The following is a 26,187-nucleotide window of genomic DNA, read 5'->3' on the forward strand; positions in this document are numbered from 1 at the left end:
ACTACAGACGGGGCTCCTGCTATGAGCGGCCCACTACAGACGGGGCTCCCGCTATGAGCGGCCCACTACAGACGGGGCTCCCGCTGTGAGCGGCCCACTACAGACGGGGCTCCCGCTATGAGCGGCCCACTACAGACGGGGCTCCCGCTATGAGCGGCCCACTACAGACGGGGCTCCCGCTATGAGCGGCCCACTACAGACGGGGCTCCCGCTATGAGCGGCCCACTACAGACGGGGCTCCCACTATGAGCGGCCCACTACAGACGGGGCTGCCAGTCTCCTCATCTGCAGTGGGCGCTCCGGTCAGAGAGTGACAGGACAGCAGGAGAGTGCACTCAGTGGCTTTATTCAATAACAAAGGCAATCAAGTTTGGGTATCTGAGATAACAAAGAATGTAGATTCAGGTTTAAAGAATGGTTAAATTATACATTTAATGCAAACAAATCACCATCTGAACTCAAAGGAAATTACTTACATGCCGCATGGGCATCAACGCATCGCTGGCTGCCTTCTTCAAAAGTTCATAATACAACAGACCAAGAAGAAGAAACAATGGCCGCCAAACCTATTTATAGGGCCCGAGGACCTCCCCAGCTGCCGAGGCACTGCCCGAATAAAATAAAGATTCTGTTGGTTCTTTTGGAGGAGCTGCCAACTGAATATGGTGACCTGCTCCTACACACAGAAATCTGATGGCTCAGCAGGGGACGGATTCTGCTTCCTTTTTTGTCCCTTTTGAGTGAAATAAAAGAGTTCATGCAGTCCAGAGGGGAAGACGCCGCGCTGCTGGAGGACACTGGCTGGACACTGGACCTTGCATTTTTAACGGACATTACTGGGAAACGGAACAGTTTGAACTGGGAGCTGCAAGGCAAAGGTGAGACTGTTGCTGAGAGGATCAGTGCTGTAAATGCATCTAAAGCCAAGATGAACATTTTCTCTGTGCATCTACAGACAAAAGGTGCTGCACTTCCCCTCTGTGCAGATGGTGCTGAGAGACAACGCTCCTGCATGTGAGGCTTTGGACTAAAGCGCAGAAAAGTGCTCTCAGCTCATAAAAAGACTTGGGCAAGAGTTTGAGAACAGGTTTTGGGACCTGGATCAGCTTGAGCCATGTGTGTCCTTCATTTCTAACCCTTTCATGAACGTGGACATATCATGCATTGCTCAGCAGTTCAGTGCAACCTTCAGCCTGGATGCTGCACAGATGCAAATTGAAATTGGAACATTGTGAAATGAGCTGCAGCTCAAAGCCTCTCAGGCTGCACCAAACTTTTGGTGCCTTGTTGACACAGAAAACTACAGTGGTGAATGTACAGCAGCTATGGAGGTTGCAAGCCTTTTTGGTTCGACCTCTCTTTGTGAATCAGCCTTTTCTGACATGAACTTCATCAAGAACCAACACAGAAGACGCCTCCCTGATGCACATCTGCCAGACTCACTCAGAGCTGCACTGTCAAGTTCCCCACCAGAGGACAACACACTGGTAACTGCAGCAACGCCAGGCTTCCCCCCAACGGACAAAGAAACGGACACCAGATTTGGTGTCTCCTTCAGAATTTGTTAAATGTGTTTGTAAAATGGAACAATTGTTTATGTTAAAATGTTCATGTGAAAAAATCTGCAGACTGAAGTGTGAAGTTCAAAACGTAATCAGATTTATTTTAAAATCTGAAAGTTTATTTTTGTATTTTACGTGATCCAGCATTTATGTCTGAATTCATCTTTCAGTTTAAACCTGATTCTTGTTTCTAATCAACAATATTCACATTAAGTCTGTAACTATATGACTGTCTGAGGTTTAAGTGTTAAACATCTCCAATAATAAACTCACAACACTGCTGCTGTTAATGTGACTAACAGCTGGCACACAAACACATCATCACGCTTTAGATTTCTTACATTTCCTCTGAACTTCTGAAGTCTATTGATCTACCTATGGACCGGTCACTCTTCATGGACACACAGCTGGGCACTGTGGACTCTGCTCTGTCCTCGTCCATCCTGAGGAAACATCAGAAATAGTGATGAGACTGTGATGAATGTAAATAATCTGTAGAGGTTGGAGTTCAATAATCCCAATTCACTGCATTTTTATCAAACAGGAACATTTCTAATCCATTCTGAATAACAACTGAATCAATAAATCAATGATGTATCTGTATAATTTTCATGTTTTCAGAGTTTAAGCTGCTTTTTTAACTGTTCCCTGCAGTGAGAAAAGAACTGGCCCCTTTTCCAGCCCCTCATCCTGCAGCACTGAATGTGCTCTAAAGTTCTTTCCAGAGCAAACGTCTCTGCACTTGCAGCAACATGTTGTAGTCATGGATCCGTGAGGAGAACCGGATACAGGAAACGCCCCCACTTTGATCCCAAAGCCCAACTGGTGGCCAACGGTGGTCCGGCAACGACGGGGACGCTGGTCCATCGGCCCGACAACATTGGTTTTCCACAGGCCAACATGGTGAAAGGACTGTCTTCAGCTCAGCCACTAAATTATCTGGTGCTACATAAACATACTAGTCAGGACTTTTTAACTTCCCTCCTTTGTTCCCCTCTTCAATTATTTCTATGATCCAAGAGAGTGTTCTCGCCGCTGACTTCCCACGCCAAGTCACTGACTTAAAAGCACCAAAAAGCAGGTTTGAACTGCTCAGCCGTCCGTTTGAGGTTGAGGTGGAAAGCTCAGCACCAAAGCTCCAAATGGAGGTGATTGAGCTCCAATGCAGTGATGCCCTGAAGGCAACACATGGGGCAGTGGATGCTGCGGAGTTTGCCCGTTTCCTCCCCGACACACATCCAGGCTGCTCCAACGTTGTCTGTGTTTGGCAGCACAGACCTGCGGGAACAACTGCTTTCTTTGATGAAGCTGAACAAAACATCACACAGAAGTGGACTTCCTGCTGAACACCTTCACTCAATTGTGAGGAGTTCCTCAGCTCAGAGCCGGACCCCCAACATTGATGAACTCGTCCAAAAGATGAGACACCACCAAGTATCAGCCTCAAACAAGTGAACATTAAGCTGCAATAACACATTTACAATTATTACTCAGCTCAAGTTTAAAAGTTAAAGGTAAATTTAGCCCACTTTTGCTAAATGAGGAAATGTACTGATGGTGCCTTGAATAATACCGCTTCATTCATTTAATGTTCATGTTACGTGGATTTTTATAGAAAGCAATTTGTCTTTTGTGCCTCTTGAAGATTAAAAATGACTGACAGAGCCATAAGAAACTATTGCTTTATTTATCTGATCATATTGTAAAATATTTGTTAGGTTTTCAGTTGGTTCAGTTTGGTTCACTAGACCAGGGGTCACCAACACCGTTGCCCGCGGGCACCCGGTCGCCCGTCAGAACCACATGAGTCGCCCACCGGCCTGTTCTAAAAATAGCTCAAATAGCACCACTGACCAATGAGCTGCATCTAATTTATTTTGTTTGCTATTCTTGTTTAAATCACACTTATACATAAACTGGAAATAACAATATATTAAAAAAACTTTAAAAAATGTTTAATATGAATGAACTATGACCTAGTATAGTTCAAAGGTCAGTATGATGCGCATGACCAAAACGTAGCGTCTACGCAGATCGCTACGACCAAACAGCCTAGCGGGCGCAGCCAAAACGAGGAGATGACTGACCCATAAAAAGATGGCAGAAAAAAGAAAGAAGACGGATCATTTTCACCACGAGAGTTTCTTTCTCCACAAGAGAAGAACTTCTCACACTCCTGCCCCTAAAGACAACTACGAGGTGAGTTGGCATATATAACGAGGGGAGTTGACACATATAACGAGGGGAGTTGACCTATATAACGAGGGGAGTCGACACATATAACGAGGGGAGTTGACACATATATAACGAGCCCACTACAGACGGGGCTCCCGCTATGAGCGGCCCACTACAGACGGTGCTCCCGCTATGAGTGGCCCACTACAGACGGTGCTCCCGCTATGAGCGGCCCTACAGACGGGGCTCCCGCTACAACAGACGGGGCTCCCACTATGAGCGGCCCACTACAGACGGGGCTATGAGCGGCCCACTACAGACGGGGCTCCCACTATGAGCGGCCCACTACAGACGGGGCTATGAGCGGCCCACTACAGACGGGGCTCCCACTATGAGCGGCCCACTACAGACGGGGCTATGAGCGGCCCACTACAGACGGGGCTCCCGCTATGAGCGGCCCACTACAGACGGGGCTCCCACTATGAGCGGCCCACTACAGACGGGGCTCCCGCTGTGAGCGGCCCACTACAGACGGGGCTCCTGCTATGAGCGGCCCACTACAGACGGGGCTATGAGCGGCCCACTACAGACGGGGCTCCCGCTATGAGCGGCCCACTACAGACGGGGCTCCCGCTATGAGCGGCCCACTACAGACGGGGCTCCCGCTATGAGCGGCCCACTACAGACGGGGCTATGAGCGGCCCACTACAGACGGGGCTATGAGCGGCCCACTACAGACAGGGCTCCTGCTATGAGCGGCCCACTACAGACGGGGCTCCCGCTACAGACGGGGCTCCCACTATGAGCAGCCCACTACAGACGGGGCTCCCGCTACAGACGGGGCTCCCACTATGAGCGGCCCACTACAGACGGGGCTCCCGCTATGAGCGGCCCACTACAGACGGGGCTCCCGCTATGAGCGGCCCACTACAGACGGGGCTCCCACTATGAGCGGCCCACTACAGACGGGGCTGCCAGTCTCCTCATCTGCAGTGGGCGCTCCGGTCAGAGAGTGACAGGACAGCAGGAGAGTGCACTCAGTGGCTTTATTCAATAACAAAGGCAATCAAGTTTGGGTATCTGAGATAACAAAGAATGTAGATTCAGGTTTACAGAATGGTTAAATTATACATTTAATGCAAACAAATCACCATCTGAACTCAAAGGAAATTACTTACATGCCGCATGGGCATCAACGCATCGCTGGCTGCCTTCTTCAGAAGTTCATAATACAACAGACCAAGAAGAAGAAACAATGGCCGCCAAACCTATTTATAGGGCCCGAGGACCTCCCCAGCTGCCCAGGCACTGCCTGAATAAAATAAAGATTCTGTTGGTTCTTTTGGAGGAGCTGCCAACTGAATATGGTGACCTGCTCCTACACACAGAATCTGATGGCTCAGAAGGGGACGGATTCTGCTTCCTTTTTTGTCCCTTTTGAGTGAAATAAAAGAGTTCATGCAGTCCAGAGGGGAAGACGCCGCGCTGCTGGAGGACACTGGCTGGACACTGGACCTTGCATTTTTAACGGACATTACTGGGAAATGGAACAGTTTGAACTGGGAGCTGCAAGGCAAAGGTGAGACTGTTGCTGATAGGATCAGTGCTGTAAATGCATCTAAAGCCAAGATGAACATTTTCTCTGTGCATTTCCAGACAAAAGGTGCTGCACTTCCCCTCTGTGCAGATGGTGCTGAGAGACAACGCTTCTGCATGTGAGGCTTTGGACTAAAGCGCAGAAAAGTGCTCTCAGCTCATAAAAAGACTTGGGCAAGAGTTTGAGAACAGGTTTTGGGACCTGGATCAGCTTGAGCCATGTGTGTCCTTCATTTCTAACCCTTTCATGAACGTGGACATATCATGCATTGCTCAGCAGTTCAGTGCAACCTTCAGCCTGGATGCTGCACAGATGCAAACTGAAATTGGAACATTGTGAAATGAGCTGCAGCTCAAAGCCTCTCAGGCTGCACCAAACTTTTGGTGCCTTGTTGACACAGAAAAGTACAGTGGTGTATGTACAGCAGCTGTGAAGGTTGCAAGCCTTTTTGGTTCGACCTCTCTTTGTGAATCAGCCTTTTCTGACATGAACTTCATCAAGAACCAACACAGAAGACGCCTCCCTGATGCACATCTGCCAGACTCACTCAGAGCTGCACTGTCAAGTTCCCCACCAGAGGACAACACACTGGTAACCGCAGCAACGCCAGGCTTCCCCCCAACGGACAAAGAAACGGACACTAGATTTGGTGTCTCCTTCAGAATTTGTTAAATGTGTTTGTAAAATGGAACAATTGTTTATGTTAAAATGTTCATGTGAAAAAATCTGCAGACTGAAGTGTGAAGTTCAAAACGTAATCAGATTCATTTTAAAATCGGAAAGTTTATTTTTGTATTTTACGTGATCCAGCATTTATGTCTGAATTCATCTTTCAGTTTAAACCTGATTCTTGTTTCTAATCAACAATATTCACATTAAGTCTGTAACTATATGACTGTCTGAGGTTTAAGTGTTAAACATCTCCAATAATAAACTCACAACCTGCTGCTGTTAATGTGACTAACAGCTGGCACACAAACACATCATCACGCTTTAGATTTCTTACATTTCCTCTGAACTTCTGAAGTCTATTGATCTACCTATGGACCGGTCACTCTTCAGGGACACACAGCTGGGCACTGTGGACTCTGCTCTGTCCTCGTCCATCCTGAGGAAACATCAGAAATAGTGATGAGACTGTGATGAAGGTAAATAATCTGTAGAGGTTGTAGTTAAATAATCCCAATTCACTGCATTTTTATCAAACAGGAACATTTCTAATCCATTCTGGATAACAACTGAATCAATAAATCAATGATGTCTCTGTATCATTTTCATGTTTTGAGAGTTTAAGCTGCTTTTTTAACTGTTCCCTGCAGTGAGAAAAGAACTGGCACCTTTTCCAGCCCCTCATCCTGCAGCACTGAATGTGCTCTAAAGTTCTTTCCAGAGCAAACGTCTCTGCACTTGCAGCAACATGTTGTAGTCATGGATCCGTGAGGAGAACCGGATACAGGAAACGCCCCCACTTTGATCCCAAAACCCAACTGGTGGCCAACGGTGGTCCGGCAACGACGGGGACGCTGGTCCATCGGGCCGACAACACTGGTTTTCCACAGGCCAACATGGTGAAAGGACTGTCTTCAGCTCAGCCACTAAATTATCTGGTGCTACATAAACATACTAGTCAGGACTTTTTAACTTCCCTCCTTTGTTCCCCTCTTCAATTATTTCTATGATCCAAGTCCTCAAAGATCACTGCTCTATTTAAAATAGATGAAAGAAATGACACCCACTCCTGCATTTCTTTCACAGTGGTTCCACAACATAGAACAATAAACCACTGTGAGAAAACGTGCAACATGAACCCAAAATCCTGTTGGTGTCCTGTGATCCTGGGTGGATTTATTTAATTATTTTTAAAGTTTATTGTCTTAAATAACACCAAAATATCCAGCTGTAACCTGGACTGTTGAACAACTCTAATAACTCTAAGAGCTTTTCACCTGTCACAAAAATGTCGCTCTTCCTGCTTCGTCTGAACAGAATACTTTCACTTTTAAAACCTAATCAGCAGCTTTATGGCGTATATATTACTACCATTAAAGCATTCTGGGAGGGTTTAAAGTTCTTTTAGGATCAGTAGCAAAGAGCAGAAAAATAAACTAAACTTCACTTAGAAAGACTATTCAACTATAACTAAAGCCAGACTATAAGAAAGTTAAATAAGACCGATTCATTTATAATGTATAACGATGTTTTGTGCTAAAACTACATATGAAGTCTAGTTGAATTTTCTTAAGCCAAGAATTCTTCAGCTCTATGCAGCTCTTCAATAGTAACAAAAATGTTTTCAAATCTTGATTTTATCTCCAAACACAACTGTCAATTCTTTTCAATAATTCTCTTCGTTTACTCACCTTGTCGGTCTTCAGTCTTCCTGCTTAGTCTGAAAGGAATACTTTTAAAAACTGGTTTGTTGGGTTCCCAGTTTCTGGGAACGTTGTTGCTGGTGTCTACCTGCAGGGGGCGTGGAGGAGCCGCTCATCAGCCACAGTGGCCCCGCAGACACACGCACCTGCGGTCTCTCTTCAATCTCCCGTTAGATTTAAGGACAGAACTCCCGTCTGCCAGCGGCGGAGGGTTTTCGGCCTCATCGCCAAACCCTGACTTCTGTGGCTTGACTATTTTTGAGAGTTTTCCGAGCGGACTTGTTTTGGACTCAGTCGAGGTCTCTCCGCCTCTCTGTGAACGCGGACCGAACTGTTCTTGTTCTTGTTCACTTTAAAATAAAGACGCTTTTCGGACACCATTCTCCATCATTATTCAACCTGGTTAAATAAATAAGATTTATGATGCTTGACAGATTTAGAAAGACTTGTAAAAGCAGCATATTTCTGCAGCCCTGGAGTCCAGGAGGAGCAGCAGAGGTCAGAATGTGTCGGAGCGCGTTTAACTAGTGGCTGCAGTTCCACGCGTGTCCACCGGGTGGCGGTAAAGCACCACATGATATTTCTCCTTTTTGGAACTTCTTCAGCTGCGTTGAGCTTTAAATCTTCACCAGTCGCTCCATTTAAGCTTTAAACTTTGCGGTTCTGTGTGTAGTTTGTTGGTTTGAATATTTCTGATGAATTCTGATGACGATGAGTGAAACTGTCAATGACCAATAGAAAGTTCGTCCATTTTTCTATTGTCTGTGTAAATTCTCAGTCATCCAGGTCATTGTATCCAAGGTAGTTTTCTCTGTCAACTGGACTGGGTTTCTTCTCTTGAAGACGTTTCACCTTCTATCCAGAAGGCTTCTTCAGTTCTGAAATCGCTGGGGAGAGAGCTTGAAAATATATAGCCCCTGTGGACCATTTGCATGTTAATGATCCGGGTGGTCACCTGAGAGTCGTTAGCAGGGTCGTTGGTCGGGTCGTTCACCTAGTTTCTGTTGAGGTATCTCCCCTTTGTCTTTTGTCTTTTCTATTGTGTCACACATTTTCATTATTTAATGTAATTTTTGGGTCTAAACTGGCCAGTTCTGTGAGCTGTTTTGCTTTTTTGTGGACCAGATGTCCCAGGCAGGTTCCATCATCGGACACAGACGGAGACAGGTCACGTGACAACAGTCAGCCTTTAGTTCTTTATTACAGGAGGATCTGGTTTATATACAGACACGTATCTGCAAAATACTAAAAAGTCTATGAACCCAAGTACTAAAAAGTCTACATCCACGCACACGCGTGTATTAAGTGTTTATACACATGTGTGCGCGTACGTGCACACTGTATACTCATCTAATAACTGTTAGTTTCTAAAACACCACAGTAGAGTCACTGGGGCACGGCTTCACCTCCTTTACACCGAGGTTTCCCTGAGCAGGTGTGATGAACTGTTGCAGAAGGAAAAGCATGGAACATGTTAATAACCGGACACAACAACACTCAGGTTTATTGTCTGACGGCATCAGTGTCTCTGGTTGCATCTGTCTGAGGAGCATTGTGAAACCAGGAGCAGTGTAAATGAGGGGGGGGGGGGGGGGGGGGGGGGCAGTCAGTGGATGCTGCATTCATCAAACACACAATAGTCAGAAGAGAAGAAGGAAGAACAGAAGCCCGTGTTCCTCAGTGCTGGTGTGGAGACGCCTGTTTGGAGGAGCAGGAAGCAGGCTGGACTCTTCCAGCTGGCTTTAATGCCACTTCTCTTCTGAGAACCTCCCAGCAGCTTTCTCTCCACCATCTTTTTACACTGAAGGGTTTTGATCATTTCAGGTCAGATGTTCTTGGACTGAGGTTAAACATGTTTGTTCTTGTGCTCGGAGCGAACCGACGATCCTCTAAAGTCAGGCATCCTAAAGGTGGATGTTTTCTGAGGCCTGGAGGCTTTAAAGTGGCGCTTTTACCCACTTGTCCTCGTTCTGTTGGAAACTTAATCCAAAAACCTTTTCTGGAGCTTCATGTTCTGCTTTTTTGAAGGAATGAAATGGTTTCATCAGCGCTGCCGGGGGCTGAGCAGGCTTCATAAATCTGAAGCTCTGAGATCCTTTAAAGATCTCCTGGAATCAGCAGATGGGGGTTTGATCAAAAACTGTAAGAATCAGTCAAGCTATCAAATCTTGACTCAGCCCAAGCGTGAACCAGTCCATCCAGAGCTGATTATGGCTCAGCCAGGAGGAAAGCACGGCCTGGGGGGGTTCATATGGAGCAGGCACACTCTGGCTCTATTGCTACTGAAAACAGCCCTTCAGCACAGCAGCCTGGAATACAGTTCTGGAGAACACCTGTTCCCAACAGAACCTGTTTAAAACGGGACCAGTAAAGATGCCCGGCGTGACCACGACCACGGGGAGAGAGGGGGGGGCAGAGACAGGCGGTAACGCCGCTGCCCACCGATTCACCTGGAAACAACAGAAACCCCAGCAGCTTGGACCCAATATGGCAGCGTGTTCCTCAGAAACGCTCCTCAAACTCTCCCCACAGCTTCATTGCTAAACAGGATTTGGGTTTTTTTGTCCGTGCTAAATGGAAAGTGTTTGTCCTTTGGTGGTCCAACAGGACCACGATTTGGATGGATGGATGATTTGATGTTATTGAGAATAAAAACAGCTGAAAATGGAAGCGGAGATGTTTCAGAGCACCAGAGTTCAGAAAGAGTTTCTAATCAAACACCGCCTGTTGGGAATGATGAATGGATGCATTTTTATTCATCTGGTGAATAAAAGACTACGTGGTGTTAGACTGATTATTAATTATAATTGTTAGACTGGTGTTGGATTTAAAAAGTCTCAATATTTGCCAACAGCCGCACGCTTTAAGAATTTACCCCGTGCGTGAATAATTCAGAATGAAGAGGGGCGCAGAAGAAAAGGTCGTTCTCTACGTTTCTTTTGCAGCGACATCACAGTTGTAGAGGGTGTTAGCGGGCGCTAACCAGAGCCAGCACAGCTCACTTCCCTCCCGCCGCTGATGCTAGCTGCAGATTCTTAAAGAGTTTCCCCGTTGAAGCTTAAGGGATCCCTCCAGGGCCGGCCGGGGCGAAGGGCCTGTCATCCTGCCTTATGAAGTGCAGCAGCTTCTTTCTTCTCCTCGCCCTGCCATATTTCTATTTAGCAGGTCTGCGGCCGTGCAGGCTTCAGAAAAACGGATCAGAGTGGATGGTTTGTGAAAAGGGAGGCAGCCGCGGTGAATATGCACTCGCCAAATCAACGCCCAGGACGCACCCTGCGGACGTCAAGGTGAACCCAAGGTGAACCCCGTGAAGCACAGGGAAGCACTCGCTGCTCCTTCCTGTCGCGCCCGCCGTGCCAAAGGTTCCCTGTTTATCTGTGAGAGGGGACAGCGAGCACGAGTAATACCCCACGTGCACCCCCACGTGCACGCGTGGGGCGGCGTTCTGCGTCTCTTCCGAGTTCAAGCGGCCTCTCTTGCTGCCCGTACGCTCGCGCCTCCTTATTTAGATTAACAAACGTAATAAATCCATCATTCAATCCGCATCCATTGTGGAATTGATCCACTTCAATTCCAGGAAGTGCTCTTTGTTGTAAACACAGCATTATTTATCAGGAAGCCAAAGTGTCGTGTCTCATTAAGGACAGCTAAATGGGATTTGGAGTAAATATGGCGCATGGATAGCGCGATTTACATCGGCTTATTTATTTGTGATCCCGCTATTATGGAAAGCATGGTAGCAATCTCATCATCATTCATTCTGTAATTAACTCCCTCTTTCTTTATCTGCTGGAAGAACGTCTTAATTGCCTCCCAAACCAGAGCGCCGCCCCTCCCCCACCCCTGCAGCTTGATGGAGGAGGTGCTACAGCTTCATTTAATGTTCAGTCATTAAAGAACCTTTACTGTGGAACCCTGAACTGCTCTTCAAACAACACCAGGAATAACATCTGGGCCCAAACACCGGTCGGGGACGTTTATAGCCGCGTTACTGGGTCAAATCAATCACGCTAACGCCAATAAAACGTTAAAACGGACGCGGCGCCGCAGGACCTATCGGAAGCCGTCATACTGGTCAGCAGCAACGCTAGCAGGAGCGTGAGGCACGTCCCAGGGTGGGAAGGTGTGCATTAGCGTTAGCAACAGATGGCTCATCTGCACGTCAACAGGAGCAAAGCTCGATGCCTTGAAGAAGTTTTGGAAAGTTTTGGAAGAGTCCAGGCCTCTTCCTGCCCTGACCAGATAGCTTTTTTATCCTCTCACCTCCCCAAAGCTCTTCCTTATCACTGAGCCTAAAAACTGCCCCCTGTGGCTTTTTATCTGCATTCAGGGAACTCGATGCCCACTAGCAGCTCCCCGATACATGATGGGATGTACCGTCCTAATTGCCAGAATCAGTTTCTTACCAATATTGAGTTGCTGCACATTAAAAGGCTGAATCCTGTCCGCCTGTTTAATGACTTAGCAGCCTTATTCCGGGTGGGTGGTGCACTCTGGGATTTGATCGTGCTACTGCAGCAAAATGTGGTTCATCTGGAGCCAGCGCCAGGAACAGCCAGAAAGGGGGGACGCGGCCCCCAAAACCCACCCTGCGCGTCACATTTTAGCTTTGCACCACTTAGGCCACTTTCTAACCCTGTCAGCTCGCCTCTCCTCTCATGTGACCATCGCGAGAAGCGAGCCTGACTCAGCCAATTCGAGCCGGGGCCAGCTGCGGGATGGAGGCGCACCGCCGCGCAAGACGCGCGTTCTCACCGCGGGCGGAAACGCGGCGGCCGCGTCCGGCAGCGTTTGGATGGTGCCGGAGAGCGCGGCGCATCCTGCAGCTACATCAGGTCCTCAGCTGCGGCGAGGAGGAGGAGGAGGAGGAGGAGGAGGAGGGGAGGAGGAGGAGGACGGGAAAATACCAACCATCCGAAATATAAAAACACACAAGCCGCGTCTGGAACCGGCCATGTCGCGTCACGCAGAGATCGATCCGATCAGATAACCTTCAGATAACAATGATAAAGAAGGCTTGATGAAGCGTTTGTGCCAGTCCTGCGAAATAACAGCCACAGGTGCACGTTTATCACCTTTATTAGAGACATGAAGGTGTCAACCACAACAACAAAAAAGGAACAAAAATGTGGGGAAAATGTCTCAAAACCACCAATCAACGCGTGAAAAATCTCAATACTGACAAAAGCTGCTCGATCGGAACAAAAGTGCAAGTGAGAGCGCGTCTGCCCCCGGGACCAGAACAACTGCATGCTGGAAACTTGAAGCCTGGATGGGGGGGGGGGCGGGGGGACGCTCCGAAGCACCGCGGCAATACTCAAATTCAAACACCAGCAAAAGGAGGAAAAAATGGGAAAAAAGGAGAAAAAAAGGCGGAGGGGGGGAGGAAAGAGAGAGGAGGGGTGGGCAATAGAAAAGAGCAAAAAAAAATATGCTTGTTGGAAATGTGCTCACCGAGCGGGAGTAAAATGTGGCGAGAAAAATGGGAATGTGGCTCAAAAGACAGTATGGCGGTGCGAGCCGGGACGCGGTGCCTTTTCTCCAGATGTCAGCCTCCAGTTCTGTCATGTGACTCATCCGGATCCCACTTCCAGCAATGAGCGCGCGGCGTCGAACAGCTGATGCTGGAAGCTCGCGGAGTGAGAAAGCGAGTATCCGGAACCTCCCACACCGCCGCCGCCGCCTGCGCCGCCGCCTGCGCCGCCCCTGCGCCGCCGCGCGCCGCCGCCTGCGCCGCCGCCGTTAGCTGAGTTTTGGAAATGCGTCTGCGGGCTTAATGCCGTTTCTGGAAGCCATGAGCCTCTCCGCTAACAGGTTTGACCTGAATTATATGAATGGCTGCTTTAATATTTGCCTTAAAATGCTAATGTTAGAAGCTAATTCCTCAGTCCCCGTTGTTATTTATTCACTCTTATTTGATTAAACCCTCTCCCCTCAGATCAGGGCTCCAATAACGGAACCCGACCACCAGATGGTGTTAAGACGGGCACGCAGCTAAACTTTGGGATCTAATTTCGCTAAAAGCCCATTATCGTGATCCCTCGGGGGGGTGCGGGACACGTTAAATCCAAACAGAGCAAAGCTCCGCGCCCTCTGAAAACAAGCTGCTCAAATAAAGGCAAAAGCACAAATGCTGCGACCTGTTCGGCCTCATCGGGTCTCGATAACGGACCGCCGGGAACCCGGACCAGACGAACCCGCTTCGGATACGTCTTGGTTTGGGGAGCTTCGTACAAGAACATCGGCTGTTCCACCAGGAGAAGAAGCCCAAAAGTTCCTCTGGGTCACATCAGGACAACATCTGGTTGAGCCACCATCTAAAAACTGGAGATTTGGGTCTATACCACTATAACACACAGACACACACACATCAGTATCAGTGTTCCAAATCCTGTTTTCTTTTTCTGCCAGCTCTTCCTCCAGCGATTACCCCGCATCTTGCGCATGTCCCGCCCTGCTGAGGCAGAGCCGTACTGGGATGGAGCGTTACCGCGGCGATCCAGCTCAGTGGGCTCCATTGCCTCGGCTGAGGAGTACGACAGTGTGAAGTCCCGCAGTGAGCTGATGTTTGAGAAACAGTCTGGGAGACACGGACTGGTGACCCGAGTCACACACGCTGCCAGGACGTTTCCAGAAACATTTAAACACATGAGATATAGAAGCATCAGTAGCTTCATTTGAGTTCTGAGCTTTGGTGTCTGTGTGGAGCTGTGAAACCACAAGAAGAGGGAGGAGCCATCAGCTGTACGCAGAGATCAAGCCGGCTGTGGATGGAGCCACTACATCATTAAACACATGCGCAACAAGAACGACTACAATGAGCTCAGATGGTTCAAACAGAGTCCTCAACCCAAAGTCTGATTTTAAAAGATCAAAAGTGGCGTAAATGTCTGGTCCTGACAGGAGAAGGATAACTGGAGCGGCATCGCTCGTACAGTAGACCGACTCTGCCTCTTCCTGGTTACCCCGGTGATGACCTTTGGCACCGTAATCATCTTTCTGAGGGGAATCTGTAACCAACCTCCTCATCTGCCCTTCAAAGGAGCCCCGCATGACTCCAGAGAGGAGAACCCACGCCTGCTGTGATGCACACACACAGCCAGGGCTTTTTCCATCGCCATCGTTTCTCTGGGGGAAATGTTGCATTTCTTTATCTTAATAACAACAAATCTTTAGTTTGTTCTATAGGAGCTCCATATGTTTAGTGTCAAAGACTTCTTAGATTGTGTTCATTGCTGGCACATAAAGAAAAATGCTTTGATTTCACTAAAGTGACACAAACCCATCTCAACACTGTTTTTTATATCCTCTATATTATTGTGCGTAGTCTGTGTAACTGTTGTGCTTTATTTCTGCTGGCTTCTTTAATGGGATGTAAACCAGTCTGACATAATACCAGTTGGGTACTTTATTTTATGTTGCCAAAGGTTTAAAAACAGCCTGACAGAATAAGAAATTGTGAAACTTTAGAGGATGAATTATACCTGGTGGTATCTGATCTTGAATGGCAAATTTTAGAGTATTTTATAGGGAAGTGAAATAATGTTTGGACCTCTTATCAGGCAAAGAGAAAGTTGTTAAGAACTGCTCTAAAAACACCACCTCAGGGGGACTATATCCAAATCTCTCCCTTTACTGATGGGACGTTGAAACGTCAATACGCGGATTCATACATTTAGAACTGGACGTTGCACCAGAACTGGAAGCGCGGACTGATACATTTTTAACAGCGGTCCTGCTTCAGCCCTCCGGGGCTTAATGACAAAATACGAAAAATACCAAAATTTTAATTTTGGAAACATTGTTGTCGGTTGTTCGACCTGCCGGCTTTCGCTAAATTGCTAAATACGCGCTAGCATGCCTGTTTTAAGCTATGGTAGCGGTATGTTTTACCATGCCCGCGCCCTATAATCCGGAGCGCCTGATGTATGTGTTAAATACAGAAACAGCACCCGTAACTGAGGCTGCACCTTTTAATACGGTGCGCCCTTTGGTCGCGAACATACGGTATATAGAACATAGGGCACTTTTGTGCGTGATATCACTCCGCGTCTGCGCAACGACCACAACCTCCTATCTTTAGTATTGCTGCGCCAACTGGTGGTCATTTGGGTTGAGGATAACGGTGATCTATATGTAGCTATATGTAGCTATAGCGTCATTGGCCTCCACTCCAGCCACTCCTGGTAGTTCCTCAAAAACACTGAGTTTCTAGTGGATGCACAATCTGTGGAAGCCAACATAGAAACTTCTGAAGAGCCAAAGTTCTTGCAACAAAAATATAGTCCCCAATTAGGTTGTTTTGTTATCACACGACCCCGTCCCCATTATCTTAAGAGAATATAAAAGAATGAGTGGAGACAGAAGAGAGAATGAGACGTTTTTGGCGCGTGTCGCTCTTGATTTTGTGTTTATTTTTGCAGTAAACTTAAAGGAGGCCTTTTCCCTTTATGTTTGATTCCATTTAAGCTGATATTCCATTCTTGACATCTTTAAATTTACAGTATTCATGGGAGTTTTATTTGGTCATTTTGCTTCTTTTTATTTCCTATTTCCCACATTTATTCATAGTTTTTATTAGATTGCAATAAATTCTATAACATTGAACAGACTGACTAAAGTCAAATGACCTGTGGTTCCCACCGATAGCCGTCATTCTGATGGGTTTTTGCTGGCTGCAGCTGAAATATTCCAATGCTCCATGTCACAGAGACAGTAAATACTAAACCCTAAAGATTCTGAAGGCATGATGTAAAATAGTAACGTATAATACAGACATTTGAAGAGACAATTAAGAGAATGTTTCCATGCTTCTAAGAGTGGCCGAGGAGCCATTTAGAACTTTATAAAGATGCATTGTGTGATACCAGGAACTAATTTAACTTCACGGCGAAGCTGCTTCTGCTTTGTCGACCATCCACTGATCTCCTGAAAGTCCACCAGCGCTTTTTAAAAACTGAATTTTTCATCTATGGAGGGAGTAGACGGCAGATGTTTCCACAGATGCTCTTCACCAGTGGTCAGTGAGTGATGCAGCAGATGAGCGGGAGGTGACTGGCTTCAACCAGCTACTGACTCAATGTCTCCAGCCCATATTCTGGATTCTCTACGAGATCAGACAGCAGCTTCACTCCTGAATCCTGCAGCTGGTTCTGACTCAGGTCCAGTTTTCTGAGATGGGAGGGATTGGACCTCAGCGCCGAGGCCAGAGAGCCACAGCTGGTCTCTGATAACCTGCAGCTCCTTAATCTAAATACAGAAGGGAAACTTTTATAAGGTTATAAGTGAAACCAGTATTCATCTGAAACGTTAATCAAAGGCATGATCTGTAAATATTTAATTTAGTTACAGGTTAAAAAATGATAGTAATATGTAATTACCACAATTCCAACCTCTCAGGTTTGCACTGTTCCAGAGGAGAATATATATTGTTCTGGCCCTCACTCTTCCCAGGTTCTCCCACCTCTTTCCCTCCCGTCTCATCATGGAGATCCATCTCACCTGTGGCTCATCTTTAAAGGCACAACCTGTCTTAGATGACTTCCTGTCTCCCTCACCATCTCCCTCCTCGTTGGCTGGTGTCTACCAGGCACCCTCACCTAGTTTTGTCTAATTTTGGTTACCATCTGTCGGCTTTTTCATTGTCCTTAAATCAATTTATCATGAATAAGTGGTCCCCGTGTGGCCCTCCCTCCTGAAGGAACTGGGCACAACACACACACTCAGAAAGTGTGAGGACCCTCGGATGGACTAATGGACATTTTTGAGAATGGTGTTTACCTCAGAGTTTCCAGTCGACAGTTTGGAAAGTGGAGAAAACCACAGAGCAGCTTCACTCCTGAATCCTGCAGCTGGTTCCCACTCAGGTCCAGTTCTCTGAGATGGGAGGGATTGGACCTCAGCGCCGAGGCCAGAGAGCCACAGCTGATCTCTGATAACCTGCAGTCAATCAAGCTGAAAAATGCAGGATGAGGTTATAGGGTGCAGGTCTGCATGTTATCTGCGTCAGTACTAAACCTACGTTAGTTCTTAGTTGGGTCAGACCTGAATTCACGATATTCCAAGGAATGTTTTTAATGTGGTGCATCACAGCAGTGTTGAGAACAGCCTCACTTCACCATCTTAGCAGCTGGTATATAGGTAGAAAAATGAAGACTGACCTGAGCCTCTCCAGTTTACAGTTTGGACTCTCCAGTCCAGAACAGAGCCGCTTCACTCCTGAATCCTGCAGCTGGTTCTGACTCAGGTCCAGTTCTCTGAGATGGGAGGGATTGGACCTCAGCGCCGAGGCCAGAGAGTCACAGCTGATCTCTGATAAACTGCAGCTCCTTAATCTAAATAAAGAAGGGAAACTTTTATAAGGTTATAAGTGAAACCAGTGTTAATCTGAAACGTTAATCAAAGACATGATCTGTAAATATTTAATTTAGTTACAGGTTAAAAAATGATAGTAAATGTAATTACCACAATTCCAACCTCTCAGGTTTGCACTGTTCCAAAGGAGAATCTATATTGTTCTGGCCCTCACTCTTCCCAGGTTCTCCCACCTCTTTCCCTCCCATCTCATCATGGAGATCCATCTCACCTGTGGCTCATCTTTAAAGGCACAACCTGTCTTAGATGACTTCCTGTCTCCCTCACCATCTCCCTCCTCGTTGGCTGGTGTCTACCAGGCACCCTCACCTAGTTTTGTCTAATTTTGGTTACCATCTGTCGGCTTTTCATTGTCCTAAATCAATTTATCATGAATAAGTGGTCCCCGCGTGGCCCTCCCTCCTGAAGGAACTGGGCACAACACACACACTCAGAAAGTGTGAGGACCCTCGGATGGAATAATGGACATTTTTGAGAATGGGTTTACCTCAGAGTTTCCAGTTGGCAGTGTGGAAAGTGGAGAAAACCACAGAGCAGCTTCACTCCTGAATCCTGCAGCTGGTTCTGACCCAGGTCCAGTTCTCTGAGATGGAAGGGATTGGACCTCAGCGCCGAGGCCAGAGAGCCACAGCTGATCTCTGATAAACTGCAGTCAATCAAGCTGAAAAATGCAGGATGAGGTTATACGGTGCAGGTCTGCATGTTATCTGCGTCAGTACTAAACCTACGTTAGTTCTTAGTTGGGTCAGACCTGAATTCACGATATTCCAAGGAATGTTTTTAATGTGGTGCATCACAGCAGTGTTGAGAACAGCCTCACTTCACCATCTTAGCAGCTGGTATATAGGTAGAAAAATGAAGACTGACCTGAGCCTCTCCAGTTACAGTTTGGACTCTCCAGTCCAGAACAGAGCTGCTTCACTCCTGAATCCTGCAACGTGTTGTTGCTCAGGTCCAGTTCTCTGAGACGGGAGGGATTGGACCTCAGCGCCGAGGCCAGAGAGCCACAGCTGGTCTCTGATAACATGCACTTAATCAATCTGAAAAATGCAGGATGAGGTTATACGGTGCAGGTCTGCATGTTATCTGCGTCAGTACTAAACCTACGTTAGTTCTTAGTTGGGTCAGACCTGAATTCACGATATTCCAAGGAATTTTTTTAATGTGGTGCATCACAGCAGTGTTGAGAACAGCCTCACTTCACCATCTTAGCAGCTGGTATATAGGTAGAAAAATGAAGACTGACCTGAGCCTCTCCAGTTTACAGTTTGGACTCTCCAGTCCAGAACAGAGCCGCTTCACTGCTGAATCCTGCAACGTGTTGAAGCTCAGGTCCAGAACCCTCAGATGGGAGTGGTTGGACTTCAGAGCTGAGGCCACAGAATCACAGCTGGTCTCTGATAACCTGCAGTCCCATAGGCTAAAATAACAATTATTTTGAGAGAAGACAAATAAAAATCAACATGTACCAGAGCAAAACACAGCTTACAAGCAACAAACCTCTGGTCCTGCACCGGCTTATCTGCCGTATGTTCCTATTTTGGGTTCTTTCAGGGCGGTTGGACAAGATCTACACCGTATGTAAAGTGTGTGTAGGTCAAAATACCTTCCAGGTTTGTGAGACCACATTTCTCAATAGCACTCAACTCTTGTCAGGAGCTGGGACAAAGCGACCCACTCCTGATAGCTTGTGGGCGATGCTGCAGCGACCCTGCAATCCCTACACTCTCTGGTGAAACCAAATCAAAGGTTTTAGACACTGCTGGATGCTGGAAGGGTGGCTATAGTCTGGCGCATCGTTCCCCTGACTGCACATTTCTCCAACAATGATTGGCAGCTGCTGTCACTTGTTCTCCAGATGAGAGAAGGAAAGAGAGCCCCCCCACAGTGTGTTTGATTGCCCCACTGCAAGCTCAATGCTGCCAGAAAACATTGCAGGAGCATCAATTCCCCTCAGGGCATCAACAAGGACCTCAGGAAAAGGTGCAGCTGCCACCTACTAGAGACAAGCACACTGAGCTGAGATTCAAAGCCCTCTCCTCCCAAGAGAAGAGCTTGTTTGTTGGAGGCTCTTCTGGGCGATACCTGGTGCCACAGCTCCAGCTCAGCCCGTCTCTGGAGCTGAGGTGGAGCTTAGCAAGTTTCATGTTCTCCACCACTTCCTCTCGCTGAGGACCTTCTCAGCTGGTGGTTTCTGCTCCACCTTCCAAGTTGAGCAGGTGATACTTCTGCATTCCTGCCACCATGGTCTCTGCAGAAAGACTCTTCTCTACTGTTTTATATTAGATTGTATAAAATTAGGATTTTTGGCTGATGTCTTAGATGTTGTTGACTAAGAGCAGGTTTTTCTTTAATAACATAGAAAGATGTGATTAGAAGAGGAAATGTATTATTTTATGAGCTACTTCCACTACTATTATATACACATACTTCCATATTGTCTTAGACTGCAAGCTGCATTTATTGCATCGTTCATAGAAAGTCATATTTGTGAGGAGAAAAACTCCAATAAGGTCATTTTCCTTAATGACCATTACAACGAAGGAGGCGATGAACAAACAGATTTATCTAAAAATGTGTGAAAACTTATGGATGGAAACCTTTTTAAAATGGTTGCATTGTGTAGAATCAGTGTAGAATCAACTTGTTGACTTCTGATTTGGACTCCAATGGAAGTGAGGTGCAACAATTGTGGATGCTGAAAGGTTCAGATCTTCATGAAGGTTTCTGTGGTTGGACTGACCTGCTGCCCCTTTAAGAGGGAGGCAGGTTTGGGCTTCTGGCTGGAATGAAGCCACCTAAGATGAGAATGACTGCAGGCTTTCGGTACCAAGGTTTAACAGGGGGCTCACTTCACACTTGGGCTTTTCTCTTTTGGGATGGCTTTTCTCAGTAGAGAAGGGGCATGGCACACTGCAGTAGCTTTCTTTTTGGGTTTTCTAGTTTTCCTTCTGATCTTTAAAAGACAGGAAGAACCATTTTTGATTGGTCTGAATGTTTGGGCGGTTTTGTGGCCAGCCTAAAATAAAACAAGACAAATCTACAACTGATACTTCCTTTCTAGTCATTGATGACCATCCTCACATGGGACAGATTTCCACAACCAATTTAATACTGCAAATCTGTCCTGTGTGGTCTTTTTTCTGAGAACTGTAACACTACGTTTATAACAAAGATCAAACATGGAAACATTTATTGTCTAACTAGTTACACCTGGGAAAGTACTGGATCATCTCTGACTGACCTGAGAGTCTCCAGCTTACAGAGAGGATCCTGGAGAAAACCACAGAGCAGCTTCACTGCTGGATCCTTCAGCTGGTTCCACTCAGGTCCAGAACCCTCAGATGGGAGGGATTGGACCTCAGCGCCGAGGCCAGAGAGTCACAGCTGATCTCTGATAAACTGCAGTTCCACAGCCTGGAAAAGGAATAAATGGGGCAAATAAAACACATTTCTAAATATGAAAATGAAGAGAAAAGCAGAAAATGTAAAGAAATTTAGGAAAGACCAACAGAGGCCTCCTGACCCGAGCGTCTCCAGTCTGCAGTTTGGATGCATCATTGCAGAAGACAGTAACTTTACGTCGGCATCTGTCAGGCTTTGGTTCCAGCTTAAGCTCAGCTCCCGTAGATGAGAAGGGTTTGACATCATTGCTGAGGCCACAACTTCCCAATGACTCATTGAAAGAAAACTATCAGCCAGTCTGTTGTGTATGAAACAAAAATAGTGAGTCAAACTTTGGGATTTCTCATCAACTTATCTGAGAATCTACCTCAACACAAATGTAGCTCATTTCCTGGAAAAGCTAAATTCAACACCGTAGAGCAACAGTTTGAACGACCATCAGATCTGAAATGCAACTGAATTATTCTCAACATTTGTCTTATTTTAGAACAGCTCATAATTACTCAATATTTAAAATGATTGTAGCAAATGGTTTAAAGAAACGTGCATCTTTTTATCTGTCTATCGGCTCTTTGGATATTTTGCATTTCATCCAATTTGTACGATGGTGCGTCAAGTCTTAATTCAGCGATCCGATCGATGACATCAGAGTCTCTGGTTGCATCGATTGCCCTCAGCTTCTGTTATATCTGCCTGTTTCCCTTCAAATCATTTTCACTGCACCTTTTGTTGCTAGTGATGAAGTTGCCACCTAACGGGTGTGGAAAGGGTCAAACAACTTTGTGGGTCACATAAAGGCTCCAAACGGAACCGCCACAAAGACCTAAAACACCCATTTAAACCAACGAGGCCGGCTGTTTTACGTTGAACAAATGAAGCAAAATAGTCACGTGTCATTAGTTAAAATGTGTTTTTCTGTCGTTAGAATACGATGTATACAAACAAACAAAAGTGATTTAATGACATGACAGTCATTTCATGATAGTCAGTTAACTTGTGGCTCCTATTATTCCTGCCTTATGTTGGTTTGTCTGGATTGACCTTTGAACTTATATCCAGCCAGTGTTGAACATTTCTGGATGAATTGTTGTTTTTAATTCATGGATGCTGCAATGGAGATAAAGAATTGAAGGAATGACCACTGGAGGGGGTATTGCTACCTGACATGATCCACTCGCTTGATTTAAACGCCGATGTCCGGCCCTAAAAATCTTTACTTACCGAACTTCCTGCAGTTCCTCACAGCTGGAATCAGGCGACGTCGTCCTTCCTCTGAGGTTTTGTACTGCCGCAGGTCCACCTCATCCAGAACCTCCTCTGACATCTGCAGCAGGTAGGCCAGAGCTGAACAGTGGATCTCTGACAGTTCCCTCCATGATTTCTCCCCTGACTTCAGGAACTCTTGGATCTCCTGATGGACTGACTGATCCTTCATCTCCATCAGACAGTGGAAGATGTTGATGCTTCTGTCTGGGGAGAGTCCATAACTGTTCTCCTCCTTCAGGTTGTTGAGGACCTTCTGGATGGTTTCTGGGTGGCTGTTCCTCTGATCCAACAGTCCACCCAAGATCCTCTGATTGGACTCCAGAGAGAGACCATGAAGGAAGCGAACAAACAAGTCCAGGTGGCCATTTTCACTTTTGAGAGATTTCATTAGTGCTCTCCTGAGAAGTCATCAAGAGACTGACTGGATCGTTATTTGTGAACGACCATGAAAACAAGGAAAAGCGGACTGGATCACAATATTTTAGGAACTGACTTATAACCGCTCTGTCTTTCCTGGTGTAACGGTGGAACATGTAGACGGCAGCCAGAAACTCCTGAACGCTCAGATGAACAAAGCAGTAGACTGATTTCTGGAAGATCACACTCTCTCTCTTGAAGATCTCTGTACAAACTCCTGAGTACACCGACACCTCGGAGACGTCCAGTCCACATCGCTCCAGGTCTTCTGAGTAGAACATGATGTTTCCTTTCTCTCCAGATGTTCAAACGCCAGCCGACCCAACTTCAGAAGGAGTTCTTTCTCAGCCTCAGTCAGTTCCTCTGGTCTCTGCTTTCCTCCATACTTCTGCTTCTTCCTCTTTATCTGAACCCTCAGGAAGTGTGAGTAGAGGTCAGTCAGGGTTTTGGGCAGCTCTCCTCTCTGGTCTCTGGTCATCATGTCCTCCAGAACTATAGCAGTGATCCAGCAGAAAACTGGGATCAGACACATGATGTGGAGGCTCCTGGAGGCCTTGATGTGTGAGATGATTCTCTTGGACAGATCTTCATCACTGAACCTCCTCCTGAAGTACTCCTCCTTCTGGGAGTCAGTGAAGCCTCGTACTTCTGTGATCCTGTCAACACACGAGGGAGGAATCTGATGGCTGCTGCAGGTCTGGAGGTGATCCAGATGAGAGCTGAGGGAAGCAGGTTCCCCTGGATGAGGTTCACCAGGAGCACGTCAACTGACGATACTTGTGTGACATCAGAGATAAGCTGATGCTTGTTGAAACCAGTGAAAATCTGCTTTCATCCAGGCCATCAAAGATGAACAGAAGTTTCCAGACAGTCAGATCTTCTGCTCTGATCTTCTGTAATGTTGGATGGAAAACATGAAGCAGTGAGAGAAGACTGTGCTGCTCATCTCTGATCAAGTTCAGCTCCCTCCATGAGAGCGGAAGCACCAGACTGATGTCTTGGTTCTCCAAACCTTCTGCCCAGTCCAGACTGAACTTCTGCACTGAGAAGGTTTTTCCAACGCCAGCGACACCGTTGGTCAGAACCACTCTGATGTGTCTCTGTTGCTCAGATAAGACTTTGAAGATGTCCTGGCACTTGATTGGAGTGTCCTGGATGTTCTTCTTGGAGGTTCTCTCAAGCTGTCTCACCTCATGTTGTGTGTCCACCTCCTCACTTTGTCCCTCAGTGATGTAGAGCTCAGTGTAGATCTTGTTCCAGGGTTCCACTTCCTGCTTCATGAGTTCCTTCAGTCACATGTTCACATCTTCTCTTCAGACTCATCTTATGACCTTCTATCACCTCCTGCAGATCACTTCCTGAACATAAGTAAACCAATGATTTCCATCTATAATAAATCATCAACACAACTCCAAATTCGTGACATCACAAGTTAAATCTCATATTGAACAGTTTTACTTTGTTTGGGCTTCATTTCAGCATCTCCAGATCTGCTTCCAGATTGTGAACAAGAGGACTCTCCTGGTGGAGCTGACTGGTCCCAGTTTGATAGGATGTGCTCCCCCCTCTCACTATGAAACACATCTCTATTAGTCCTTTGATTTATAGGATGAAAGAACCTGATCAAGACTCAATATTGTTCCAGCATTTATGTCTGAATTCATCTTTCAGTTTAAACCTGATTCTTGTTTCTAATCAACAATATTCACATTAAGTCTGTAACTATATGACTGTCTGAGGTTTAAGTGTTAAACATCTCCAATAATAAACTCACAACCTGCTGCTGTTAATGTGACTAACAGCTGCCACACAAACACATCATCACGCTTTAGTTTTCTTACATTTCCTCTGAACTTCTGAAGTTTATTCCTTTATCTTTGGACTGGTCACTCTTCAGGGACACCCAGCTGGGCACTGTGGACTCTGCTCTGTCCTCGTCCATCCTGAGGAAACATCAGAAATAGTGATGAGACTGTGATGAAGGTAAATAATCTGTAGAGGTTGGAGTTAAATAATCCCAATTCACTGCATTTTTATCAAACAGGAACATTTCTAATCCATTCTGAATAACAACTGAATCAATAAATCAATGATGTCTCTGTATCATTTTCATGTTTTCAGAGTTTAAGCTGCTTTTTTTAACTGTTCCCTGCAGTGAGAAAAGAACTGGCACCTTTTCCAGCCCCTCATCCTGCAGCACTGAATGTGCTCTAAAGTTCTTTCCAGAGCAAACGTCTCTGTACTTGCAGCAACATGTTGTAGTCATGGATCCGTGAGGAGAACCGGATACAGGAAACGCCCCCACTTTGATCCCAAAACCCAACTGGTGGCCAACGGTGGTCCGGCAACGACGGGGACGCTGGTCCATCGGGCCGACAACACTGGTTTTCCACAGGCCAACATGGTGAAAGGACTGTCTTCAGCTCAGCCACTAAATTATCTGGTGCTACATAAACATACTAGTCAGGACTTTTTAACTTCCCTCCTTTGTTCCCCTCTTCAATTATTTCTATGATCCAAGTCCTCAAAGATCACTGCTCTATTTAAAATAGATGAAGGAATGACACCCACTCCTGCATTTCTTTCACAGTGGTTCCACAACATAGAACAATAAACCACTGTGAGAAAACGTGCAACATGAACCAAAATCCTGTTGGTGTCCTGTGATCCTGTGTGGATTTATTTAATTATTTTTTAAGTTTATTGTCTTAAATAATACCAAAATATCCAGCTGTGACCTGGACTGTTGAACAACTCTAATAACTCTAAGAGCTTTTCACCTGTCACAAAAATGTCGCTCTTCCTGCTTCGTCTGAACAGAATACTTTCACTTTTAAAACCTAATCAACAGCTTCATGGCGTATATATTACTACCATTAAAGCATTCTGGGAGGGTTTAAAGTTCTTTTAGGATCAGTAGCAAAGAGCAGAAAAATAAACTAAACTTCACTTAGAAAGACTATTCAACTATAACTAAAGCCAGACTATAAGAAAGTTAAATAAGACCTATTCATTTATA

The 26,187-nt window shown here is 46.2% G+C and overlaps 1 protein-coding gene across 3 annotated transcripts in view; it reads right to left on the reverse strand.

The window, feature by feature from the left end:
- Positions 1 to 26,187, reverse strand: part of LOC130537198 (ribonuclease inhibitor-like) — a 180,748-nt gene that overhangs the window by 63,705 nt on the left and 90,856 nt on the right. The window contains exon 2 of one of the 3 annotated variants that reach the window (XM_057053794.1): positions 25,010 to 25,111. The gene's annotated coding sequence lies outside the window, so the exon portion shown is untranslated. Of the gene's footprint in view, positions 1 to 1,903; positions 2,006 to 6,340; positions 6,443 to 25,009; positions 25,112 to 26,187 lie in introns of those variants that run through there. The other 2 variants (XM_057053796.1, XM_057053795.1) reach the window with 2 other exon arrangements.

The sequence above is a fragment of the Takifugu flavidus genome, chromosome 14, assembly GCF_003711565.1.
Source record: "Takifugu flavidus isolate HTHZ2018 chromosome 14, ASM371156v2, whole genome shotgun sequence".
In the NCBI taxonomy this organism is placed as follows: domain Eukaryota; kingdom Metazoa; phylum Chordata; class Actinopteri; order Tetraodontiformes; family Tetraodontidae; genus Takifugu; species Takifugu flavidus.